Source organism: Phalacrocorax aristotelis, chromosome 3 (assembly GCF_949628215.1).
Source record: "Phalacrocorax aristotelis chromosome 3, bGulAri2.1, whole genome shotgun sequence".
NCBI classification, from domain to species: Eukaryota; Metazoa; Chordata; class Aves; order Suliformes; family Phalacrocoracidae; genus Phalacrocorax; species Phalacrocorax aristotelis.
The window spans coordinates 56,503,426-56,516,395 of record NC_134278.1 but is presented as its reverse complement, the minus strand read 5'-3'; positions in this window follow the sequence as shown (position 1 = coordinate 56,516,395).

Here is a 12,970-nt window from a genome sequence, read left to right as displayed (position 1 = left end):
TTTTCACATTTCAAGCAGAATGTTCTCTTCCTACAAATATCCTTTTTTGCAGGCCTTACTTTCTTCTAGTCCCTCTTGTGACATCCACGCTCTGTTCCTCCCTGTTTACCAGTCTCTCTGCTGGAAATGGCTACAAGCACAGATGCTGAAGAGTTGGTGTAATTCTTCTATCAAGTTCTAAAAAGACATCAAAGTCTTGCTGCTTCTGCTTTGAATGAGACAACTGGGGGAAGTGGGTTGCTGCAATACAAAATGAGAATTGCCAGGTGATGAAGGCATTTATCGGCCAGCTACAGAGAGTGGATGGTGCCCCTGGGCCTCTGAAACAGCTGAGAGTTCATAGCAGTTCAAACTGAGTAATCAGCAGAACCATCAAAATTTTCCAGTATAGAAAATAAAACCTCTGGTGGTCCTATATGGTACAGCATCCAGTTCTGCTCAGAAACAGCAGTACCAGAAGACAACCCCAAATTTTCCACCAGCCCTCTGCATTGTGGTTGGACTGCAATTCTTTTCTTTTGTCTAAAAATCTTGCTAATTATTATTTTTCTTGGCTTTTTCATCATTTGAATAACGATCATTAATTCATAGACTCATAGAATAATTTAGGTTGGAAAAGACCTTTAAGATCAAGTCCAACTGTGAACCTAACACTGCCAAGTCCACCAATACAATTCCTTTATTCAGGAGCTACGGTTGCACCATGGGCTGAGGTAGGGTAAGACATTTTTAGACTGGTATGCAGCCTGAATCTTTTGGGGTCGGTTTTTGTTGGGTTTTTGGTTTTTTTTTTGGGGGGTGGGTGGTGGGTGGGTGGTGTGGTGTGTGGGTGGGTGTTTGTTTGTTTTGTTGTTTTTTTTAAAGGTATTTAAGATAAAACAGTGGATTTTCTGTAATTCATTGCTCTCTTCTGAATCTTGAATGGCAACTGAGAAGCCAAGAAACCAAAGTAATCCATCAAAAACCACTAACGTTTGCTTATGTCTGGAGTCCTTTGGTCTCTTCAATGACTGCACCCACCTTTGGAAGGAAAGAGTCCATCTTACATATATAGGCATATTTTGGTGTTTTTACTGTGTAACTGTTGGTATCAAAAATGCTGCTCCCACACAAGGCATTGTGCTGTGCCATAAAGGACTTATGCCTTTATGGGAATTCATCAATATTCAAATGGCATGAGTTAAAAGTTACTGAACTCAAAATTGAGAACTGATGCACACAAGGTGACATTGTCATAAGATAAGGTTTATCATTCCAATGTACTTCACAGCACAGCCAAGCTCTGCACAAATAAGCACAAAATAAAAATGTCACATTTACCAAGAATTAAGTTTGTCAGTACTCTCTACTCTCCTAATGCCTAGAAAAACTTTCATTGAAAAGGCTGCATGGCAGAATGTATAAATAGAGTAAAGTAGGCTAAATTCATGTGGTTCTTTACTCAGCACTTAAAAAATGCCAAACAACTAATCTTTCCACACACTTTCCTTTGACCCCTTCAAGTGTCAGGCAATGATAGGACCAATTTTTGTGATCAAGTATGGCAACATTGGCATTTATAAATTAAAATACATATGATTTAGTTTCTCTTTCCTGATCTGGAAGTACAATCTGCTTTACCTTCTTTTAAATGGTAGCCAAGCTTTGCGTTTTGTTCACTTATAGCCCGGGTTTCTTTCCATCAAGACCTAAGATGCTTCTTATTTTGGCTATTTGCTTTATTTTAATCACACAAATATAAACTTTTCCACCATATTTCATCACTGAATTTGTATTGAAAAAATCTCAATTGCTTCTTTTTCCAACACCTATTTGCTCTCGGGCTGCAATACTTCCGTATGAACTTCAAAAAAAGACTTTGCTCACCCATGAAGGCTGAGGAATCTGCTTGTTCAGACACAACCAGCTGAGATTTCAAAGATTCTCATGGGAAAAAGCAAATTACATTGCCCCACAGAGCCACCTGGGTCAGCACCCTGTCTCACAATCTTTGTGAAATATGAAGTTCAGAGACTGTTTTTAAGGTGCAAAGAAGTGTCATCTCTTTCATCTTTAACTGAGTCCTTAGCTCTTTTTGTTACATCGAATATGCATGTTGCAAGGCTGGAGCCATGAACAGGGCTGCTTCTATTCGTACAAATTATTATTAACCATTGTTTATTGATGGTAAAGGTACTACTTTATTTTATGGAAGCTATACAGTTGCGTGTCTAGCATATGATATTCTGCTAGATGTTTTTATATACAACTATGAATGATCATTTTAAATAATTTTCTGATACTGCTTGGGGAATCACTGGCTTATATTTCATGCAATCTTTCCTCACATTTCTTTTAATAATAGATTTTGTACCTTTTTTATAGTGCAGGAGAGTAGCTGATTATAATGAGGCTGCAAAGTCTGATGAAAACCTACCCCATTACAGAGAAGAGCTGATGAATGTAGTAAGACACCAACTCCAGCAGGAGCTCTTCAGGAGATGGGGGAGCAGGAGTTGTACACAATGGAAACAAGTACATATTGCTAAAAACCAACTTAGAAGAATAGCACATGATGGAGGGATAGACACAGAAGCCTATCACACAAAATGAAATACAGCTGGAAGAAAACATAAAAGGCAATCAGGAAATGCTCTGAAACGCATTAGATGTGATAACATGATGGGGGAAAGAAGGGCTTGTTATTTAAAGGGAGAAGGTGAGCTATTGCAGGTGATGGAGAAAGCCAAAGCGTTCTTCCTTCAGTTTCGTAGATTTATTCTATATAAAGAGGTTAACTGGGATCAGCCACTTAATATGGTTGATATTAATAACAAGGGGTGAAGAAAACAGACCATATTAGGGGAAAAAACAGGCTTACAATACGATAAATTAGATCTTTAAAGTTATCATTCCCTGATGAGAATCACTTAAGGCAACTAGTTTAGGCAGTTTTCTTGGATGACTTATGAGGAAACAACTAGTATCCATTAGAATTGGAGGGAAGGGGTAGGGAGAAGAAAGATTATAGGAGGTATAGGCCCAACAGAATACGTAACATTAATGCCTGGAAAAATATTAGGCACTATATTATTAATCAATTTGTAAGAACCCCAAGAATACAAGAATAATCAAGTAACAACGAAAAGCTAACATTTGTTATTCAAAACCAGGTTTTAATCAAAACAATCTTGTTTCCACTTAATAGGACAAATTTCCTAGAAGACACAGGGAAAAAGTACATGCAATCTATTTTGACTTTAGTACCGCATTTGATCTAGTTTGTTGTAGCAATCCTATAAGCAGACTGGAAAAATTACTGGAAATGTGTAATTAAACAAACAAAAAAAAATATTTGAAGAACAAGTTATTGAGTTCAGTCTCAAAGTAGAGACAGCATTTTAGCTAACACAGTGGTCTCACCTATCTTGTATTTATTATGCAATTATTATTTATGACAGTGATACAAACAATGGAACAGAAAAGCACATATCTTAAAATTGAGCATGACACCAAACTAGAAAGCAAAGATTTTGGAAGGGGGATAAGAATTCAAATTATTTTGATAAATTGAAGAAATTATAAATACAATAAAATTCCATAATTACAAGACCAAAATACTACTTTTAAGAAGGGGAAAAAAGCTTATTTAAAAATTTATGTTAGGCAATAACTATCTCCAAAGCTGCACTGCTGAAAAAATTCTGACACTTGCAGTGGAATGTACACATCAGAAACTTGTGATGCTAAAAATAAGACAAATGTCATTTTAAGAAGCATTACTTAGAGTTTTGTGTATACAGAAAAAGGAAAGGAATTACACGTTTTCACTCAATAATGCTAAAGCTCTGAGTAAAAGATCATATCCAGAAAAATTGGAGAAAAGAATAAATTGCAAGAGTAAGGGTCTTATAAAATGTGATCTATGTGGGAAAGTTGAAAATAAATTAATTAAAAAACCCCAAAGCAAAACAAAAAAAAACCTCAAAAAATGGAAAAAAGTAAGACGAGACTCAGATAATATGCAAAATGTAATTCTAAATAGGTCAGAGATATAAATTATTAAAATTGCTAGGTAAGTATCTGGAGTTCCTGCCTACTTTTGTCTTGGGCACTGCCTCTCTTGGACATACCATTGCCTACATGCATGGGGTTAGGAAACAAGTTATGGGTCTAATTTAAAACTCAGGATAGACAAAACAGGAAACTGTCCAAGTATAAAAATGTTTAGACATCAGAATAGGGTTTTCAGAAAGGCTTCACAGCAGAGATTTACAAACAATTTCATCAACAACTGCTAAGAGCCATGTAAGTATGTGCAATTCTACCTCAATATGCACATGGACTAAATGAGCTCCTCAAAGGCTGTTACCACTTTGTATTTCTTTCGTAACAAAATCAAGAACTTCCCCATTCAAAAATCTATAGCGGGTGACATGTGGTCCTAAGATGATTCTGACTGAGGTTGGAACAAGGCTGAGACCACAGTATAATTCAGTACATCCTATTTGATATTTATTTTCCAATACTGCTTCAATCTTATTGTATGATGGGCACCAGAAGTTTTACTAGAAAAAAAGAAAGAGAGCTACCCTTCCACCTGACTGAGAGTTGATCTCATATTAAAATTGTACTTTGCATATCTTAACACATTTTTCCTCCTAGGAAGTTTGCATGAGAGCAAACTCTACACTTACCTCTGGTCTGTGCTTTAACTGTCTCTAAAAAGAAAACAAAAAAGCAAACCAAACAAACAATCATCAATAAAACTGCACACACATTGCATAGAAAAGAAGATGAAGTGCTAGTTCTGAGCAGAAGAAACAGGAATTTTATCTGGTGTGTCCTAAAATGTCAAGGTAAAATTATTAAAATATATGCACTTCACCACAAAATTACTGGCAAAACTGAGTTACCCAATAGTAGACATCAACTGGGATCCACAAACCCAGTAGCGTTAACTGTTTGTACCTGGCCTGTGAAAAGACCATCCTTGCCTGCTAACTCTAGCTCAGCAAAACAGGTTTTAAGAAACAGAACAGCATGTCTGAATCCCCCAGGGAATGGTCACTGCACGATTCCTTTGTTTTCTGGTGGTCTCTGAAGTAAGAGTAGCATATCAGAGAAGCTATGCAAAATAAACCAAAGCAAAGTCAGAGATATTTGTTTAACCACCTCAATTTTTTTAAAAGAAACCAGGAACGTCTACAAATCTCCCTCTTCTCTATCAACAACACAAGAAAGGTGATTCAAAGGAAAAATATTAAGAACATTTCTACACTGATTGACAAAAACACATTTCCCTTGTCCCATCCCTTAGCAATACAAAAGGCAGTACCTCTCTGTACCATGGGGCCTCCATTTTCGAGGGGTAGGAAAGAAATGGTGATGCTGGACTGAAAGAATGTAATGGGAACGCAGATAAGATCATTCCATTAATTCATTCACATACTTCACATGGTCTCTTTAGAAAAGTCACTTGTCAACAGTAATATCTGTGGGGTAATATTTTTCACCTATAATTAATCTCAAATAAGCCACTGCTGCAGAGAAAGAGGAACCAAAGTTCCGACCAGACAATTATTTTGTTCATATTTGAGTAGCTGGGCAAAAAATAGCATTTTTGCAAAGGAGAATGCTCATTTTTATGGTGTCATTGCACATCATCAATGAATATTTATCTTTAAAACAATAACTGGGCAGAGAATAGGACTAAAGTGTCAAAAATAAAGTTGAAAAAAATCTTGCTTAATAAATATATATATATGCGCACAACTAATTTACAGCTCTAGAGAAAATTAGAACTACTGTTTCCCTAACTTCCCTCTCTCCAAGGAATGTCTTGATGTTTCAGTTTTATGTATGGTTTGTTTATTCACAATTTTCCTTATTGTATTTTTTAAAAACTGTTTTATAATACCTCCCTTTGTGCTTTGACAAACAGCGATCAGCATAGTGTTTGAAACTGAGTGAATGCCAGGGAGCAGATGCTTGAAATGAAGTTTAGGCAACTAGAAACAGAGAACAGTATGTGGGCCACAGTATTAGCCATTTAACTCTTTCTTGCCATCAGAGCCATGATTTTATTTTCTTTTTCAACCAGAAGTGTTAGCTATAGGGACCAGTACCCTGAGGTGAAATGCTGTGACCCTAATCCTGGGAGATCAAGATACAACTCAAGCTGAAAGCCAGTGGACTGAGTCGCATCAGTCTAAGGTAAATGCTGCAAGAGATTTTTGTTACCTGCTTGCTTTAGTTGATTTTGGCTCCTGTGCTGAATGCCTATGCCCCAGTGATACTGCATCAAAGTTTTTCACTGGACACTCCACAAGAATGAACTTAAAACCGTTATATTTTACTTTAGTCTGCCATCGTCCCTCATTTACTTTCATGCTAGAATCCACCATGCTTTTCCTTGTCTTCCCCCTTTTTCACTTCTTAACAAAACAGATAAAGGAATATCAGTGTCTGCTTGCCATAGAATACATCTGCAGCTGGAAAGATTTCTTCTTTAATCTGTCAGCCAATTTTAGGCAGAAAAGACAGATTTTACAACACGAATAACTTTTGTTCACTCAGATACTATGAAGGCAACTCATCTCACTAGGGATCTTGTTACATAGTTCCTCTTCCCTTTGAGTTTTTATGGAGAGGGCACAGAAGAAAAAAATATAGTTTGGGACTGCCATGGTCCATTAAGGACAGATCAGCAATGAAAACAAACCATTATTCACAAATGTCCAGGAGAATATTGACAAAGTTTAGCCACTTCAGCATTTGTGCCCTATCTGATGCTGGAAAGCGCTGATATAATTATTTATAGTCTGGGAGTAGGCTCGTGTCACTGCTTTCTTCCATCTCACATTGATGCAGCTCAGTAGAAACCCAGTCAAGCCTTTTTTGCATCACTGGTTTTGCAGTCTTAGGAAGAGATAATGGTTGCAAAGCAAGCAGATAAATAATGATAGAAGGCATCTTTGGAGGAGATCCATTTACTGATTTTTTTTTTAGATGTTAACTAGGAAACTTTAAAAACTGAACACCCCTTCATTTTTATCTTTCAGAGGGATTTGAAGAGAGCAGTAGAGTTACATGACTAACATGTGAGAAAAGGTAGGCAGACCATCTCCAGAAAATGATCAAGAAGGGTGGTGTTTTTTGTTTGTTTGTTTGGTTGTTGATTTTGGTTGTTTTGGGGTTTTTTTTCCATACAAAACCAAAACCCCACACTTTTCTGCCACTATGCTAAGTGTATCCATTGATTCACCCGTAGGACCCTCCCCACTCAAAAATTAGGCTGGTGAGCAACAGATATGCTCATTAACTTGAAATGAATTTTCCACAGGTCTTAATGTATCACCACTAGCCATTCACAGATTCCTACCCCACAGGACTAGGCACACAACAGCCTACTGCTTGTCTTGCACAGGACAGAAGCAAGGCTCCACATTGTATCCACTCATTGTAGGTGCAACGAGTATCCACAGAATTAGACACCAGTATTATACATAGTATGCATAATAACTTTCTAATGCTCTTTATCCATCCATTTAGCTCTACAAAACACCCATTTATAAAGATTTTTCCTTCCTCTTCCCTTCTTTTCAGGCCTTTTTTCCCACTTCATCTTTCCTAGAAGTCAGCAATTCATGATAGAGTCCATCATCTGGAGGGAGCAGGGAAGGCAAAATCCTCACATAAAGAGGAGTCGATACTCTATGAATACAGAACATGTACTAGAGAACATGAGACACCTTATGAAAATTTTCCAGTTAAAAGACAGGTGTAAACTTTTACCTATTTGCAGACTTTGGCAAAAAAGGTGTCTTAGAAAATATGTCCCCCAAAGACATATCCTTTTGCCCAACTGCTAGAAGAGAAACTCACGTCTACAAAAGCCCAAAGAGAATGGTGAAAAGAGGATCACCCTGTAAGATGGGCGTCAGATATTTAAAAGAAAAAAAAAAAATTAATAAGTAGTTTTTCATATGGGATTAAGGGATCACAAAGAGAAGGTATTCTTCAAAGTCCCTGATATAACAGCTGTCGCCAGAACCAGGATCCAACTTCTCAGGGCTGTAACTACGCCTGCAAAGGTAGGGTGATGGGCTCTGACTCCTCCTTACTTGGCAATCCAGGAGAACCAAAGAGGCTGAACACTTGTGCAGGGGAGCAGGATCCCCCTAGCATAAGTTGTTCCACCAGTTATTTGAACATCAGCATATTATAATATTTGAAAGGTGATCTTTTTTGCTAATTCTTCACATCATAGGAGGTACCTGAAACTAAACAGTGACACAGACTGTATGAAGCCAGTAGAGTCTTTAAAAGCGAAAGAGACAATCCCAAAGACTCATAGAAATCTGAGAATTAAGACTACAGTGATTCCTTACAAGCCATGCACAATTAATTCTGGAAAAAAGTAATGGCTCTTGCTGCCAGGAGAAATACATTCTAGACTATAGGGATAGTTAAATCTTCCAGTATATTTATCATCATTTTCACATAGAACAATTTATCAATTCGGACTTTTGATGGATGAATGAAGGAATCCTGCTTCAAACTTAAGGCTTACATTTCTTAGATGAGTCTATGTTAAGGAAATAGTTGATAGTGGTCACTGGGAATTTGTATTTTTAGAACAAAATAAATACAGCTGATAACCCAGCCACACTGGCAATTTTGGATACTATTGGCAAGAACCCATTAATTTAGTATATTTTATTATGGATACATTCTTTGGTGGGATTATTTAGCTCTTAGATGAGTAACAAAGTGAGCAAACAATTTTAGGAAGGAGGTAAGCACATGTAGCAGCTGTTTATAGGTGTTGCTTCTGCTTTTGTGATTTGGAGTAAGTTGCAGCTCCAAGAAGCAGCCCTAACAATAGCAGCAGTAATGATAGGCTGCTAAATTGGCTAAAATTTGTACAAAGTGTCCAAATGAAACTATGGATTTCCTTGAATTTTATTGAAACCATTTAGCACAAATGACCTAAATCAGCCTAATTCAGTTTCTATCCATCTATTCTGCAGTTAATGAATGCATTCTTGGCCATAGGGGGAAAAAATAAACCACAAAAATCAAACAAATAGATCAATTTAAAAGGGAAAAAGTAAATAAAACCAGCAAATTAATGAAAATTTGATTTGCGTCAACCACAATGCTAGTAAACAATGACATGGACAAAAGGAAAAGTTGTTTTTCTGTCTTCTACATATGATCTAAGAATCTAGATGGACTTCTAGCAACTGCATGATGCAGAAAGAAAATGAAATTGAGTGTGGCAGAAATTGAAATAAGATGACATCATCACCTCTTGTCTTACTTTACAGCATGCTGAAAACAGTCATCTTTAAATTCAGTAAAACTCAATTGAATCATCAGCCAGGTCCCAAACCTGGGCACGCCCAGGCCTGGCTGTCCCGGCCCAGTCCCCTTATGCTTCCCCCACCCTGCTCATGACCCAGGACCCCATTTCAGCCCCCTGGGGCTGTCAGTCCCTGTCCCAGCATCCCAGCAATGGCACAACAGTGTCTGTCTCCAGCCATATCTCCTGGATGTACATGGACCCCCACTGTGGGCAGCCTGTCTCCTGGACAGGCATCTCGTTTGTACATTGCCCTCTTGTCCTGGTCTCTTTGGCCCCATCTGCATTAGCTCCTGATGGGAGCTCCTGGGTGGTTCCCAGCCCTGGTCCATCAGTTTGTTTCCATGTCACGAGCTGTTGATGAGCACTGTCCCCAGCTCTGCCCACCCATGGTCAGACCCTGTGGCAGCCGTTAGTGAGGGTCCACCTCAGATCTCAGCTTGCCTACCTGCAGAAGCACTCGGTGCTCACTATGCCCTGGCAGTTAGTCTGGAGGGTGGGAAGAGGGAGAGGAGAGAGCAGCCATCTTCACGCAGAGTCCTACACAGAGATGCTGCTCCAGAGTGTAAAAGGAAGCCCCATCCTCCCCTCATCCTGAGCCACCCCCATGGAACAGCCACTCCTGGGCCCAGATCCCCAGCATGCAGGATCTACCCTGACTCCCACCTCTGCTCCCACAGGATGCCTTGGTATTCAGAGGACAGCATAGTCCTCACAAGGGCTGATCCAAACTCAGAATTAAACAGAGAGATCTCTGGTGTTTCAGTCACTTACAGTTTGTAAAATAGACTGAGTACTTCTCTGCAAGTAGGATACAGAAGGAAGCCTTAGTTAACAGGTATTTATTAATAGTTCAATTTCATACACTACAAGAAGTGACACATAAAATGGGAGCAGGGGTCAAAAAGAGAGTTTTGATGCCACTACAGCTTTTGCTAATGAAATGTACATTGAGAATCCAGGAGAGACACTAAATAAAGAAATAAATTGAAACTACAGTTTGCATCCTACACCTAAAGGGAGTTTCCCCATATCAAGGCTGAGCCAACTGGGCCAGGAGGCTTTTCTGAATAACAGCTGTTCATGTCATTACTGCCAATTAAAGAGAAAAAGAAAGGAAGAAGAAAAGAAAAAAAAAAATAGGAGTGCTAGTAACCGGGTTGTTTTTTTTGTGAGCACTAAAATAATGCCAGGAAGAATTACAATATTAGTTTATCACTTTGGGATACTTTTGAATGTAAAAAAAAAAAAAAAGTCATATCTTTAAAAGAAGAATGTTTTTTAATGTATGACTAAAGGTACTGAAAGATATAATTATTTGCCACCCTTGGTAATTTTGTTCTACAAAAGGAACAGTTTTGCAGTTTCTACTTAAGCTCTCCCTTCTTTTATTATGTTCTTTTCCTATTTCGTCTCTCCCCGATATTACTCCACAGTACTATTTGTCTCTCCCCCAGGTCTAGGAAAGTGACAAATTTTGATACAGTGATTCTTTTCCTTTCCACCTTGTACTTTTTTCCTTTTGCAGTCATATTTTCCCTTTATTTCTGTAACTCGCTACCTCTAGGCTTGTGCGTCTTTCCCAGCTCCATTCCCCGATTCTCTATTTCTCCCTTCTCTCTCCATTGTTTCTTTTTGTCTTCCTAGTACACAACTTCTGATCACTTTTCTGCATATTTTTTCACTTCCCTCTTCACTTCTTCTTTTCTTCCTCATGCCCTTCATCTTCCCCATCCGTGCAATCACTAGGTAAGATGAAGAAAGGGTAAGATAAAGAAGAGAGAAAAGTCATACTCTGTACAAGACCTGGCTGCCTCTCCCTTCCTCTGGCACCAGATAGCAGTAGTAATCAAGGGACTGTTTTTTTCCAAAGGGTAGGAGTATTCATCATCCATCTTCTACCCATGAGGAAAAGAGAAGGAAGCCACTGATACCACCCCTTCCTTTTACGACGCAGATAAATCTAATTCTGTTGCCCCAAGAGGCAAAGCAAAAATATTTGAAAACCAGAGTTCACCATCTCAAACGCTGTTGATACTCCTCCTGCTTGCAATAAAATCAGGAGTCCCAGAAATTCTTTCAGGAGAAAGGGTGACAGCTTTTTGCATCCTCCTACTGCAGAATCTTTGCTTGTATTGCTCCTGAGATGGGTGAGTTACATTACATATAAGTAAGATTTTTTAGCTGAGTGGAATTGTCTAACTCCTTCAGGGGAAGGGAAAAAAAAAAACAAAAACAAAAAACAAAAGGAGGAGGCCAAACCCTCATGCCTTTCTGAAAGACTTTAGTTTTGGGCATAGCTACAAAACTGAAGAAGATAAAGGTTTCCTGGTGGAGCAATTCTACTGCTTAATATCAGTAATCTGCCACTTACAAGACCACTGTGTGGGCACTCTCAGACCCAACTTCCAGCTAAGGACATCTGAATCCATCTCCCCATGGAGTGACTACTCTGAATATAGGAGGTTGTTCCAAGCTGCACAGAACTGATCAGCTTCATTTTTATGGACTTCTTAAATGCCCATTCAGTCAAAAGACCCCCTTCTTTACAGCATGGGAGGGGACACACATGTGTCTTAATTGCTGATCTGACCTGGCAGATTAATTGAAACCATCCTCCCTGCTGAGAGCACTGCACCACGAGAATACAGAAATATTCTCATTTACTTCCCACTTCATCACTGAAATCAATGCAAGATTTTCTACTGACTTGGGGTTTGAATAAGCTGATGTGTAATTATATGACTGTACTTTATACTGCTATACTATTATATTCTATACTGTAATTATACAGTATAGAATTAATTGCATGCAAATGTGTTAGCACATCATTAATAAGATTTATCAAGCATTCTTCCCAGTAAATTACAAGAAATGATCGTAACATGGTAAGGATGCAACATGACATATTTTTTTGGAAAGCCTGAATGGGAGTGTTAGGGCTTTTGGATTGTCACAATCATCATTATGCTACCTAAAACAATATCCCAAGAGTCCATTCAGAAAAGCACATGCACAACCATAATTGCTTCGCCGAGACCCACAGCCACTGCTGAAACAAGCGTGTTCTCAAGTGCCGGCTTAAAGAATTTTCTCTGCACCAGGCCTTAAGCTCTCCATGTCTGTGCATATCTCTCTACAAGTAAGTATCATATATTGTACACCCTAGGCTTGTGTACAAGGTAGGCTTGTACACAGACATCAAGTTTTTCAAGGTAGGGACTGATTTTCCACGTGCATTCTGTAAATCATCAGGCATGATTCTGGTACTTAATATAGAGTAACAAGAAGAAAAAAAGTACTGAAAACAAAGCAAGGAACATGCCAGAATGGGATGCCTGACACATTGCTGTATAGGGGTCTTCTGTGCACTCCAGCCAACAAGTTTTTGCACCTTGCAAGTCCAGTGAATCGTCCATACTGTAAAGGACCAATAATGTTTTGGTCTAGTAAATTAATTTATCAAACAACAACATAAAGCAATATTTCTTGAAGTTATGGCTAGCAAAGTTCTTAAGAAAAGACTTAATGTCAGTTCAGAGGAGCTTAACACTTGTGACAACTCATTAGAAATATTAGCTATGAAATCTATGCCAGCAAAATCCAATAATGTATGACTTA